General features: G+C 41.7%; 1 pseudogene; it reads right to left on the reverse strand.

Annotated features, from left to right (window-relative positions):
- Positions 1-7,464: 7,464 nt before the first annotated feature.
- On the reverse strand, positions 7,465-8,403 carry LOC102392633 (annotated as a pseudogene).
- Positions 8,404-14,772: the final 6,369 nt, after the last annotated feature.

Here is a 14,772-nt window from a genome sequence, read left to right on the forward strand (position 1 = left end):
AGTTGGATCTCCTTGCAGTCCAAGGGACTCACAAGAGTCTTCTCCAACACCACAGTTCAAAAGCATCAATTCTTCAGTGCTCAGCTTTCTTCACAGTCCAACTCTCATATCCATACATGACCACTGGAAAAACCATAGCCTTGACTAGCAGAAAATTGGATTAAAGAATTACTGAGCATGGCCCAGTATGGTTTACAGAACTAAAGAGCTGGAGCAGCGAGCGATGGCTGCACAGCACTGAAGCAGCCAGCGGCCAAGAGGACATACCCTACGTACAAGGTAAGGAGTGGCAGCCATAAGGAGATACATCACGTCCAAGGTAAGGAGCAGCAGCTATGCTTTGCTGGAGCAGCTGTAAAGATACCCCAAGTCCAAGGAAAGAGAAGCCCCACTAAGATGGTAGGTGCTGAGAGAGGGCATTAAGGGCAGACAGACTGAAACCACAATCACAGAAAACTAAGCAATCTAATCACATGGACCACAGCCTTGTATAACTCAATGAAACTAAGCAATGCTGTGTAGGGCTACCCAAGATGAACAGGTCATGGTGGAGAGTTCTGACGAAATGTGGTCCACTGGAGAAGGGAATGGCAAACCACTTCAGTATTCTTGCCTTGAGAACCCCATGAACAATATGAACAGTATGAAGGAAATAACACTGAAATCAGATTGATTATATTCTTTGCAGCCAAAGATGGAGAAGCTCTATACAGTCAGCAAAAACAAGACCAGATGAACTCCTTATTGCCAAATTCAGACTTAAGTTGAAGAAAGTAGGCAAAACCACTAGACCATTCAGGTATCACCTAAATCAAACCCCTTATGATTATACAGTGGAAGTGAGAAATAGATTCAAGGACCTAGATCTGATAGACAGAGTGCCTGATGAACTATGGATGGAGGTTCATGACATTGTACAGAAGACAGGGATCAAGACAATCTGCAAGAAAAAAATGCAAAAAAGCAAAATGGCTGTCTGGGGAGGCCTTACAAATAGCTGTGAAAAGAAGAGAAGCAAAAAGCAAAGGAGAAAAGGAAAGATGTACCCATTTGAATTCAGAGTTCCAAAGAATAGTGAGAGAGAAAAGAAAGCCTTCCTCAGTGATCAATGCAAAGAAATAGAGGAAAACAACAGAATGGGAAAGACCAGAGATCTCTTCAAGAAAATTAGAGATACAAAGGGAACATTTCATGCAAAGACGGGCTCAATAAAGGATAGCAATGGTATATGGACCTAACAGAAGCAGAAGATATTAAGGAGAGGTGGTAGGGAACACAGAAGAACTGTACAAAAAAGATCTTCAGGACCCAGATAATCATGATGGTGTGATTACTCACCTACAGCAAAACGTCCTGGAATATGAAGTCAAGTGGGCCTTAGGAAACATCACTACAAACAAAGGTAATGGAGGTGATGGAATTCCAGTTGAGCTATTTCAAATCCTAAAAGATCATGCTGTGAAAGTGCTGCACTCAATATGCCAGCAAATTTGGAAAACTCAGCAGTGGCCACAGGACTGGAAAAGGTCCGTTTTCATTCCAATCCCAAAGAAAGGCAATGCTAAAGAATGTTCAAACTACCGCACAATTGCACTCATCTCACATGCTAGTAAGGTAATGCTCAAAATTCTCCAAGCCAGGCTTCAGCAATATGTGAACTGTGAACTTACAGATGTTCAAGTTGGTTTTAGAAAAGGCAGAGGAACCAGAGATCAAATTGCCAACATCTGCTGGATCATCAAAAAAGCAAGACAGTTCCAGAAAAACATCTGTTTCTGGTTTATTGACTATGCCAAAGCCTTTGACTGTGTGGATCACAATAAACTGTGGAAAATTCTTCAAGAGATGTGAATATCAGACCACCTGACCTGCCTTTTGAGAAACCTATATGCAGATCAGGAAGCAACAGTTAGAACTAGACATGTAACAACAGACTGGTTCCAAATAAGAAAAAGGAGAATGCCAAGGCTATATATTGTCACCCTGCTTATTTAACTTATATGCAGAATACATCATGAGAAACACTGGGCTGGATGAATCCCAAGCTGGAATCAAGATTTCCAGGAGAAATTCAACCTCAGATATGCAGATGACACCACCCTTATGGCAGAAAGTGAAGAAGAAATAAAGAGCCTCTTGATGAAAGTGAAAGAGGAGAGTGAAAAAGTTAGCTTAAAGTTCAACATTCAGAAAACTAAGATCATGGCATCCGGTCCCATCAGTTCATGGGAAATAGATGGGCAAACAGTGGAAACAGTGAGAGACTTTATTTTTTGGGGCTCCAAAATCACTGCAGATAGTGACTGCAGTCGTGAAATTAAAAGACGCTTACTCTTTGGAAGGAAAGTTATGACCAACCTACTACTACTACTAAGTTGCTTCAGTCGTGTCCGACTCTGTGCGACCCCACAGATGGCAGCCCACCAGGCTCCGCCGTCCCTGGGATTCTCCAGGCAAGAACACTGGAGTGGGTTGCCATTTTCTTCTCCAATGCATGAGTGTGAAAAGTGAAAGTGAAATCGCTCAGTCATGTCCGACTCTCCGCGACCCCATGGACTGCAGCCTACCAGGGTCCTCTGTCCATGGGATTTTCCAGGCAAGAGTACTGGAGTGGGTTGCCATTGCCTTCTCCCGACCAACCTAGACAGCATATTAAAAAACAGAGACATTACTTTGCCGACAAAGATCCATCTAGTCAAGGCTATCGTTTTTCCAGTAGTCATGCATGGATGTGAGAATTGAACTATGAAGAAAGCTGAGCGCCAAAGAGATGATTATTTTGAACTGTGGTATTGGAGAAGACCCTTGAGAGTCCCTTGGACTGCAAGGATATCCAACCAGTCCATCCTAAAGGAAATCAGTCCTGAATATTCATTGGAAAGACTGATGTTGAAGCTGAAACTCCAATTCTTTGGCCACCTGATGTAAAGAACTGACTCATTTGAAAGACCCTGATGCTGGGAAAGATTGAGGGCAGGAGGAGAAGGGGACGACAGAGGATGAGATGGTTGGATGGCATCACTGACTCAATAGACATGAGTTTGAGTAAACTCCAGGAGTTTTTGATGGACAGGACTAGCATGCTGTAGTCAATGCGATCGCAAAGAGTTGGACATGACTGAGTGACTGAACTGAACTGTGTGTGTATAAGGGTATATGTTTTCTTACTTGGTATATAATTTCACCAGATACACAAAAATGTATCCTCTCTCACACACACAGACACAAACACACACACATTTATATACACTTCTATTTATTTTTTAACATAATAGGTTTACTTATAAACATTTAGGTGTATATTCATAATGCCTTTTCAGGTCAGTGCTAGAGATATACCTCCTTATTTGTACCTATTATATGTCATTTCTTTCTATGGAAAAATTGAACCACTGTTTATCTGTCTCTCTATTTATAGGCTTTTAGATTATTTCTATTTTTTCTAATTTTTTCTAGTATCAAAAATGCTGCAATCAGTGAGTATTTGTATACGTGTAGATTATAGGATTACTGAAAACATAAGTCCAGAAATACAAACATCAGGACATAGGGAGTGGTCAGAAATTTTCAGTCATGCAGTTTCCCACATAAAGTCCAGATTAGTCATTCTAGGAGGTGCTCCTTAAAATGCAGATTCACAGGCCCACATGAGACCTACTGAATAATAGCTTCAGGAAGAATGTAGGGGAATAATAAATGATAAAATATTCAGATTAAAAAATAAAGTCTAAAATCACTGAGTAATAATAGAAAATAAAGGAAGAAACAAAAGTGAACAGAACAAAGTCCTTGCCTAGATGACTCTACTTCCCAGAGCACCCCAGTATGTCTCTGTCTGCTTCAAGAAGCTCCTAGTTTTGTCTGCACTTAACATTCACTTATGAGTTTTAATACTTTCCTTAGAATAATTAATTCTAAGTTCATACAACAACTCTTTCCTGGGGCACAGGAAGATCTGGATGGTTATGATGGTGGCAATAGGGGAATCTCTAAGGAGAACTGAAGCTAAGAGAAAGGATAACACCAGTGCCTGGAGGCACAAATACCAGATGACCAGGGTAAAGGCCCAGAGGCAACTCAGCCCCATGCACCCTGGCCTGATTATCAGGGCAGTTGAGTGTTGAACTACTAGGTCACTTGGCTAAGTGGGGCTAAGAGTTAGGCTTTTCGTGACTATAGAACCCAGAACATTCTTCTGTCAAAAATATGGAAGAAGGAAGAGGCACAATCTCTGTATAACTGTTGCACTAGACACATTGCTCACCTGGTGGAAGTTTCAGTTTTATGAGTCTCAATCTTGTCTCTATCTCTCTCCTTGCTTTCTGAATCACTGCAATGACTTTCAACAAGTTAATCACAGAAGTTACACCGAAAACTGAAGGATATTAAGGGAATCAAAAGTCATTGGTCAGATATAAATGAGTTTCAGGAAATTTTGTGGGAAGACAAAGGTTTCAATAACACTTAGAGCAAATGAATAAAGATGTGGGTTCCTGGAGAAGAGGAAGGTAGTGAGAGTGTTAAAGCCTTGGTAGGGAGTATGAAAAAGTTGGCTTAAAACTCAGCATTCAGAAAACTGAGATCATAGCATCTGGTCCCATCACTTCATGACAAATAGATGGGAAAACAATGGAAACAGTGACAGACTTTATTTTGGGGGGCTCCAAAATCACTGTAGATGGTGACTGTAGCCATGAAATTAAAAGACGCTTGCTCCTTGGAAGAAAAGTTAGGACCAACCTAGACAGCATATTAAAAAACAGAAACATTACTTAGCTAACAAAGGTCCATGTAGTCAAAGCTATGATTTTTCCAGTAGTCATGTATGAATGTGAGAGTTGGACTATAAAGAATGCTGAGTGCTGAAGAATTGATGCTTTTTTTTTAAAGATAAATTTATTTATTTTAATTGGAGGTTAATTACTTTACAATATTGTATTGGTTTTGTAATACATCAACATGAATCTGCCACAGGTATACACGTGTTCCCCATCCCAAACCCCCCTCCCTCCTCCCTCCCTGTACCATCCCTCTGGGTCGTCCCAGTGCACCAGCCCCAAGCAATCAGTATCATGCATTGAACTCGGACTGGTGATTCGCTTCATATATGATATTATACATGTTTCAATGCCATTCTCCCAAATCATCCCACCCTCTCCCTCTCCCACAGAGTCCAAAAGACTGTTCTATATATCTGTGTCTCTTTTGTTGTCTCGCATACAGGGTTATCATTACCATCTTTCTAAATTCCATATATATGCATTAGCATACTATATTGGTGTTTTTCTTTCTGGCTTACTTCACTCTGTATAATAGGCTCCAGTTTCATCCATCTCATTAGAACTGATTCAAATGTATCCTTTTTAATGGCTGAGTAATACTCCATTGTGTATAAAAGTACCACAGCTTTCTTATCCATTCATCTGCTGATGGACTGTGGTGTTGGAGAAGACTCTTGAGAGTCCCTTGGGCTGCAAGGAGATCCAACCAGTCCATCCTAAAGGAGATCAGTCCTGGGTGTTCATTGGAAGGACTGATGCTGATGCTGAAACTCCAATACTTTGGCCACCTGATGCGAAGAACCGACTCATTTGAAAAGACTCTGATGCTTGGAAAGATTGAAGGTGGGAGGAGAAGGGGACAACAGGATGAGATGATTGGATGGCATCACCAACTCAATGGACATGAGTTTGAGTAAACCCTGGGAATTGGTGATGGACAGGGAGGCCTGGCTTGCTTCAGTCCATGGTGTCGTAGAGTTGGACACAACTCAGTGACTGAACTGAACTGAGCTGAGGAAGTCCAGAGGTCCCCAAGAGGCAGGAGGAAACAAACTGCAAGTGGCAGACATTTTTTTTCCCTTCTCTACACAAAATTAAATAAATTTCTTTTAATTCTGTGTTGCAACACAGAATTGGTTCCACCTGAACCACCTGAACCATTGGTTCCACCATGGTGACAACTGGTTCCACCTGAACTTAACTTTATCTCAAATCTTGAGCTAACCAATGCATTCTTCTCATTTAAATGTCTTTCCTTAGCTTGTTAGTAAACTATGTATTTTCTTAGAAATCTGCCTTTCTTCAAGATTCATATCAATTGTTTTATGGCTGGGGATGACTCACTTTGTGCCAATACTACCTTAAAATGCATGTTTGGGTGAGGGGCCTGGTGCAATTCTCTCAGTTTTGAGGTGTTTCCTCTCTCTAATTAGCAGCTTGTTAATAGGTGTATCAGTTCAATTCAGTCGCTCAGTTGTGTCCGACTCTTTGCGACCCCATGAATCACAGCACGCCAAGCCTCCCTGCCCATCACCAACTCCCGGAGTTTACCCAAACTCATGTGTATCAAGTCGGTGATGCCACCCAGCCATCTCATCCTCTGTCGTCCCCTTCTCCTCCTGCCCCCAGTCCCTCCCAGCATCAGGGTCTTTTCCAATGTGGCCAAGGTATTGGAGTTCCAGCTTCAGCATCAGTCCTTCCAATGGACACCCAGGACTGATCTCATTTAGGATGGACTGGTTGGATCTCTTGCAGTCCAAGGGACTCTCAAGAGTCTTCTCCAAAAAAAAAAAAAAAAAAAGAGTCTTCTCCAATACCACAGTTCAAAAGCATCAACTCTTCACTGCTTAGCTTTCTTCACAGTCCAACTCTCACATCCATACATAACTACTGGAAAAACCATAGCCTTGACTGGACAGACCTTTGTTGGCAAAGTAATGTCTTTTTAATATGCTGTCTAAGTTGGTAATAACTTTCCTTCCAAGGAGTAAGCGTCTTTTAATTTCATGGCTGCAGTCACCATCTGCAGTGATTTAAAGTCTGACACTGTTCCCACTGTTTCCCCATCTATTTCCCATGAAGTGATGGGACCAGATGCCATGATCTCAGTTTTCTGAATGTTGAGCTTTAAGCCCATGTTTTCACTCTCCTCTTTCATTTTCATCAAGAGGCCTTTTAGTTCTCTTCACTTTCTGCCATAAGGGTGGTGTCATCTGCATATCTGAGGTTATTGATATTATACCCCTTTGCTAAAAGCTAACAAGGGGAAACTCTTTCTGTCTCCTTCTGATGTCAATGTCAGAAGATTTCTCTAGCTCTTTCATACATTAATAAAAGTTTATTACACAAAAGCTTCTAGTGATCAAGCCTCATCTCTGGCCCCAGATTGAATTCTCTCCTCCAGAGGCATGAGTCCCAACATCGCACATGGCTCATAGCATGGGCAACCTTTCAGTAGGAAGACAGATGTAGATATATGAAAACTGGAATCAGGATTTTGGTAGAACTGGAGCCTATTACTAATCATAATAGAGTCTCAGTAGTTGATAGTTGCACATGTAAAGAAGTGAGCACAATCAAACATCCATGACACATGTGATTTATACCTGTTGACTTACAAGAGTTTGTTGTGTGCATCAGAAACCAGCAGAAATACCCATGAACATGTCCACAAAGCTTCTGGCTAGGATTTCCTCCTGGCCATCAGCTTCCCCAGGCCCCTCTTCAGGTCTTTGTTTCTCAAACTGTAGATGAAAGGGTTGAACATGGAGGACAGAACAGTGTAGACAATTGTAGCCACTCGGTCCTGAACAGTGTACCTGGACAAGGGCTGTAAATAGACATAAAAGATGCTTCCATAAAACAGGATTACCACAGTAAAGTGGGAGCCACAGGTGGAGAAGGCTTTGTGTTACCCAGCAGCTGAGGGGATCCGGAGAACTGAAATGAAGATTCGCACATAAGAGAAAACAATGCATAGGAAAGGGGTCACCAAAACAACCAGCCCTTCTGTCTTTATTGTGAGATCATTGACAAATATGGAGGAGCAGGACAATTTCAGCAGAGGGTTGATGTCGCAGAGGAAGTGGTGGATAGCATTGGAGTTGCAGAAGGTGAGCTGATTCAGCAGAAGTATGTGTAGGAGTGAGTGGAGGTGAGGCAATGAGCAGGAGAAGGCCACTAGCAGGACACAGCGGCGGTGGCTCATGATGGTGACATAGTGGAAGGGGTCACAGATGGCCACATAGCGGTCATAGGCCATGACCACAAGAAGACAGCTGTCAATGTTAGCCAAAACATATATAAAATACATTTGAGCCAGACACCCAGCATAGGAGATGGTCTTCTTCTCTGACAGGAAGTCAACTAGCATCTTGGGGACAATGCTTGTTGTATACCAAATGTCAGTGAAAGACAGGACACTCAGGAAGAAATACATAGGGGTGTGCAGTTGGGAGTCAGAGTGGATGGCCAGGATGGTGAGCACGTTCCCTGTTATGGTGACCAGGTATATGATGAGGAAGAGGATGAAGAGTGGCTTCTGGTCCTCAGGCTGGGAGGAGAGTCCCAGGAGGATGAACTCAGAGACACTGCTGGTTTGGTTGAGTCTTTCCATGATCATAGAGCCAACTAAAATAGAGAAGATTCATATAATGTAACACACGTCTCCATGACTGAAACCATCAACAAGTCAACAAGTTTGTGTTTCTTCCTACCTTCACTTTCTACCTATAGGGTTGTGACTAGCTACCACACAGGCAACTTGTCACCTTTGCGGTCCTTGAACTTGCCCTTCCTTCTCAACTCTAAGACTTCACATGCTTCTTGTATTGATAGCAAGAACTTTTGAGGAAGACCAGAGTTGAATCTTCCTTGAAAATGAAAAATGAAAGTGAAGTCGCTCAGTCGTGTTTGACTCTTTGTGACCCCACAGACTGTAGCCTACCAGTTCTCCATCCATGGGATTTTCCAGGCAAGAGTACTGGAGTGGGTTGTCATTTCATTCTAGGGGATCTTCCCGACCCAGGGATAGAACCCAGGTCTCCTGCATTGCAGGCAGATGCTTTACCTCTGAGCCACCAGAGAGGCCCAGAAATCTTCCTTAGTCAGTTTAATTTTAAATCTAGAAATAATTGTTTACTGAGCACCTATTCTGTGAAAAATATTCTGGGAGTGGGGATACAACTGTGAATATGACATAGTCAGGACTGTTTGTGGATTTTGCATTGTAATAGAGGATCTATCTATCTATGGATTTATCTATCTATCACCAGCTAGTTCTGCATTTTATAAATAAAAACAAATCCACATAAGGGTATAGAGAGGGCTTCACAGGTGGCACTAGTGGTAGAGAATCCATCTGCCAATGCAGAAGACTAAGAGACCTGGGTTCAAGACTTGGGTTTGATCCCTGGGTTGGGAAAATACCCTGGAGAAGGGCATGGCAACCCAGTAAGGGCATGTACAATTCCCATATTCTTGCCTGGAGAATCCCATGGATAGAGGAGACTTTCAGGCTATGGTTCATACGGTCCCAAAGAGTCAGATACGAATGAAGTGACTTAGCACAACACGGCGTAGCACAAGCATATAGAGACCAATAGAAATAAGGTAACGAATTTATTTATTTCAGATAAGGTGGTTTGATTTTTCTCTGTATATCAAAACAAATTTTCAGTGGTGACATGTTAAAATGTGTCTTTGAACTACCTTTCCAAAAAGGGGACTTGATAAAGTAATCAACAGAGAAATCAAAGGAATAATAGATCTAGGTCAACAAAGTTTTACTGTTGTGCTTGTTATACCTTCAGAAGCACTTATTTAGAAGGCAATAATCCTTTGTGAATATCAAATTATACTACCACTCCATGCAAATCTTTATTTTAAAATTTAATTTGTTATTTAGTTTTCCCTCTAGCTCCTTAAACTTAATCATGTTCCCAGATCTTTGTTACCCAACTGTTAAGCAAGCACATCCTTCAATACCATCATCCATTTGTTTATTTACTTGTGTATATATCCTTGAAAGGGCTTCCCTAGTGGCTCAGATGGTAAAGAATCAGCCTGCAGTGCAGGAGATGCAGGAGATATAGTTTTAATCCCTGGGCCAGGAAGGTCCCCTGGAAGAAGGAAATGGTACCACACTCCAATATTCTTGCCAGGAGAATCCCATGGACAGAGGAGACTGGCAGGCTACAGTCCATGGGGTTGCAAAGAGTCCAATATGACTGAGCTTCTGAGCACACAGAACAATATTTATAAGATTTTCATGAGGTTTTCACAATAGCTTGTGCTTAAGCACTTAGAACAGTTCCAGGGCAGAGTAAAAATTTTATACCATTGTTTCTTCTCCCCATTATCATCATTGCCAATGACTTTTTCTCCATCAAGTATTTCTACATATTCTCAAAATTAATGAATCTGATTAAAATGACTCTAGTCTTCACACTCAAATACTCTAATGGTCAAATTAACTTGGTTATCAGTTTAAAACACTTTTTTAGATTGTATTTTTGTCTACACTTTGAATAACCTGAGAGTGAACCGTAATTAAGCATTTACTTTGTATAGGTTGTACTTTAATTCTCATGACAATCTTGTAAGGTGTAGACTGTTATTCTTATCATATTTTTCTGATGAGGAAACAGATATAGAGGAAAAGTAATAGGTCATTCAAACCCAGTTAAACTAATTCTAAATCTCAAGATTTACCCACTCTGTCATCTTGTCATATTTTCATAAAGTATATATCTGAAACATAAAAGTATATATCTGAAACAATCACTCTTAGGATCTATTTTTTCCCTTTTATTTATTTTCTATTTTAACATACACACATTGTTTTCTTTAAATGTGTTTAATGTCACATTAAGAACAGACCTTTGTTATGTACAATGGAAAATCTGTATTTTCTGTGTTGAACAGATTGTAGAATTTGAAAATTCTAATAAGCAGGATTCACTGGCAACAATAAGGGAAAATTTGGTCTTTTGGGGGGACATTGAAAGTATATGGGATTGAGGGTTTAATAGAAAGTGCACTGAATTTGGAAGCAGAAGGTGAGGGTTTGTGCCTGACCTTCATTTCTTGCTCACTGAGTGATCTAAGGAATTCTAAAGAGATAATAAAATAACATGTATAAGTGCAGTTTGTACAACATACATCCTCAAAAAAGTTATTCATGAAGGGAATGCCTAGGGAGTGTGAGATGAAGAAGATTCAAAGTGGTCAAGTAAAGTTGGATTTCCTGTGCTCATCTATGATGAGTACTTTAAAAAATGGAAGGAATTTTTGAAAGTGAGAATCTGAGGGCATTATTCTGAAAGCCTGGGATGAGTCTGGGAGTGGAAATATTTTTATTTTCTACCAAATTCCCACTATTCACTTACTGGGGACCTGCTTCTCAGTAACCATGGGATAACAACATAGCCTGGCCCAGTGGTCAAATAGGGTGATCATAACATACAAAGTTAGTCTTACATGTTAGGCTAAACTCTGTTTTATACAGTGTCCATGTGATTTTTTTCAAATGGAATCAAATTCAAAAATGGAATTTTGAGGCTGAAATAAGTACCTGATTGAGGTGGATGGTTAGGTGGGCAGCCAGTCTACTGATTTCACTTTTCATATCCAGATATCTTCTCATCTTTTCTTTTTTTTTTTAAAATCTGTTCTTCATCCTGTACCAAATTGGTTAGATTCACATATCAGAAAGATGATCTTTTTGACCTTCTAGCCAGTGGTAAGCATGAAGAGTTGAGAGGAGGGACAAAGAGCAGATTACTCTAGGTTTTAAAGGGGTCAACCATTTTCTTGATACTGCTTCACATCCCTGCTCCTTTCTCAACCTCTGTCTCAGTACTTTTCTGTTTTTCTCTGTTTCCCATCGTAGAAGGCAGAACTGCCAAGACACGCTGTGGCAGGAACTCTCTTGGTTGGGGAAACCTGTCTGCTAGCTTCTTAGATGCTTGAACTCAGCTCTCCTGGCCTCCTCTGGGTCTTTAGTGGTGAGGGAGCTATGATGTGCTTATTACAACCTGCTCCATTTACAGTGTTTGCTCTATGACTTCTCTAGGTACAGAAATCACAGTGGCTAGCAAAACGGAGTGTAGCTACCCTCAAGGGGGAAGGGGACTCCTGAGGAGGCTATTTTCAGAGGTTTTTAAACTTATCATGAAGTCTCCAGGACACACTTTGAAAGTAAAAGTGTTAGTCACTCAGTCATGTCTGGCTCTTTGGGACCCCATGAGTCCCACACTGTAGCCTGCCAGGCTGCTCTGTCCATGGGATTCTCCAGGCAAGAGTACTGGAGTGTATTTCCATTTCCTTCTCCAGAGATCTTCCTGACCCAGGAGATAAACCCAGGTCTTCTGCATTGCAGGCAGATTCTTTACTCTCTGAGCCTCCAGGGAAGCCCATAATTTCCTCAACTGTGGGTAATCAGAGGTCATAGAACATTGTGTATGTGTGTGCATGTGTGTGTGCATGTGTTTGGTGTATAAGGAATGGGTTCTCTAGAAAGCTGACTTTGAGATGGAGATTAGTATGCAGAATGTTTATTAGGTCTTGCTCTTGGGTTGGTCTTCCCAGGTGGTACACAGGTAAAGAATCTGCCTGCCAATGGAGGAGATGAGAGTTCAATCCCTGGGTTGGGAAGATCCCTTGGAAGTGGAAATGGCAAACCACTCCAGTATTCTTGCCTGAAAAATTTCATGGACAGAGGAGCCTCATGCCTTATAGTCCATTGAGTTGAAAGAGTTGGACACAACTGAGTGACTGGGCATGGACATTCTTGGGATAGCTTTTTTTTTTTTTTGGACCCACCACAAAACATGCAGAATCCTAGTTCCCTGACCAGGGATGAAACTAGCACCACTGCAGTGGAAGGACAGAGTCTTACCCACTGGACCACCAGGGAAGTCCCCTAGGGGGTACTCTTGGGATCAGTATCTGGTTGGATAGAGGGAGAAGTTGTATTGTGATGAAGTCCCATTGAAGGTCCCAGCTGATCCTACTGGGAATTCAGAAGCTCGAATGTCAAGGAGTATGGTTGACACTGCTGCTGACTGGATGTAGGCTATGCTGAAAAGAAGCATTTTCTTTGGTGAAGCAGTTTCCTTCAGCCAAGACTATCTCTAGAGAAAGCTTAAAGCTAAGGACTCTCTTACAAAGCAACCATTATTGAGCTACGGCGTAGTCATTGTTCATTTTTGACCTGCCCTTACACAATGAGCTGACCTAGTTGTAAACCATATTCAGACTTTCCCCACCTCTGTCAGCTGGTTATAGGGAATATTCTATGCAGCCATAACTTTCTGATTACTCTCTTAGATCCCTGGACCTAAAAATGAGACTGATGTGAAGGGGTCCCTGTATCTTTGTAGTGTTATCTCCCATCTTCAGGATTGAATGTATCTTGCTAAAGCTCCAACTTGTTAGCAACTTCCTGGTTTTCTGATCCAATTACCATGATGTCATTGATTTAATGGGGCAGTGTTGCTACTGCTAAGTCGCTTCAGTTGTGTCCAACTCTGTGTGACCCCACAGACGGCAACCCACCAGGCTCCCCCTTCCCTAGGATTCTCCAGGCAAGAATACTGGAGTGGGTTGCCATTTCCTTCTCCAATGCATGAAAGTGAAAAGTGAAAGTGAAGTTGCTCAAGTTGTTTCAGACTCTTAGTGACCCCATGGACTGCAGTCTACCAGGCTCCTCTGACCATAGGATTTTCCAGGCAAGAGTACTGGAGTGGGGTGCCATTGCCTTCTCCAGGGCAGTGTTACGTTCTGCATAACATCTGGATTGTCTGCATCTTTTCAAACTATATATTATATATAATATATATATTGTTGTTGTTGCTCAGTCCCTAAGTCATGTCCAACTCTTTCCAACCCCATGGCCTGCAGCACACCAGGCTTCCCTGTCCTTCAGCATCTCCTGGAGTTTGCTCAAACTCACATCCATTGAATTGGTGAAGCCATCCAACCATCGCTGTCACCCTCCTTTCCTCCTGTCCTCTGTCTTTCCCAGCATCAGGCCTTTTCCAATGAGTAGGGTCTTCACATCAGGTGGCCAAATTATTGGAGCTTCAGCTTCAGCATCAGTCCTTCCAGTGAATATTCAGGGTTGATTTCCTTTAGGATTGACTGGTTTGATCTCCTTGCTGTCCAAGGGACTCTCAAAAGTCTTCTCTAGCACCACAATTCGAAAGCATCAATTTTTCAGCTCTCAGCCTTTTTAGTCCAACCCTCAAGAAGATATTAAGAAGAGGTGGCAAGAATACACAGAAGAACTGTACAAAAAAGATCTTCATGACCCGGGTAACCACAATGGTGTGATCACTCACCTAGAACCAGACATCCTGGAATGCAGTCAAGTGGGTCTTAGGAAGCATCACTATGAACAAAGCTAGTGGAGGTGATGGAATTCCAGTTGAGCTACTTCAAATCCTGAAAGATGATGCTGTGAAAGTGCTGCACTCAATATGCCAGCAAATTTGGAAAACTCAGCAGTGGCCACAGGACTGGAAAAGGTCCGTTTTCATTCCAATCCCAAAGAAAGGCAATGCCAAAAATGCTCATACTACTGCATAATTGGACTCATCTCACATGCTAGTAAGGTAATGCTCAAAATTCTCCAAGCCAGGCTTCAGCAATACATGAACCATGAACTTCCAGATGTTCAAGTTGGTTTTAGAAAAGGCAGAGGAACCAGAGATCAAATTGCCAACATCCACTGGATCATGGAAAAAGCAAGAGAGTTCCAAAAAACATCTATTTCTGCTTTAATGACTATGCCAAAGGCTTTGACTGTGTGGATCACAATAAACTGTGGAAAATTCTGAAAGAGATGGGAATACCAGGAATACCAGAACACCTGACCTGCCTCCTGTGCAATCTGTATTCAGGTCAAGAGGCAACAGTTAGAACTAGACGTGGAACAAGAGACTGGTTCCAAATAGGAAAGGGAGTATGTCAAGGCTGTAGATTGTCA

The sequence above is a fragment of the Bubalus bubalis genome, chromosome 12 (assembly GCF_019923935.1).
Source record: "Bubalus bubalis isolate 160015118507 breed Murrah chromosome 12, NDDB_SH_1, whole genome shotgun sequence".
Taxonomy (NCBI): Eukaryota; Metazoa; Chordata; class Mammalia; order Artiodactyla; family Bovidae; genus Bubalus; species Bubalus bubalis.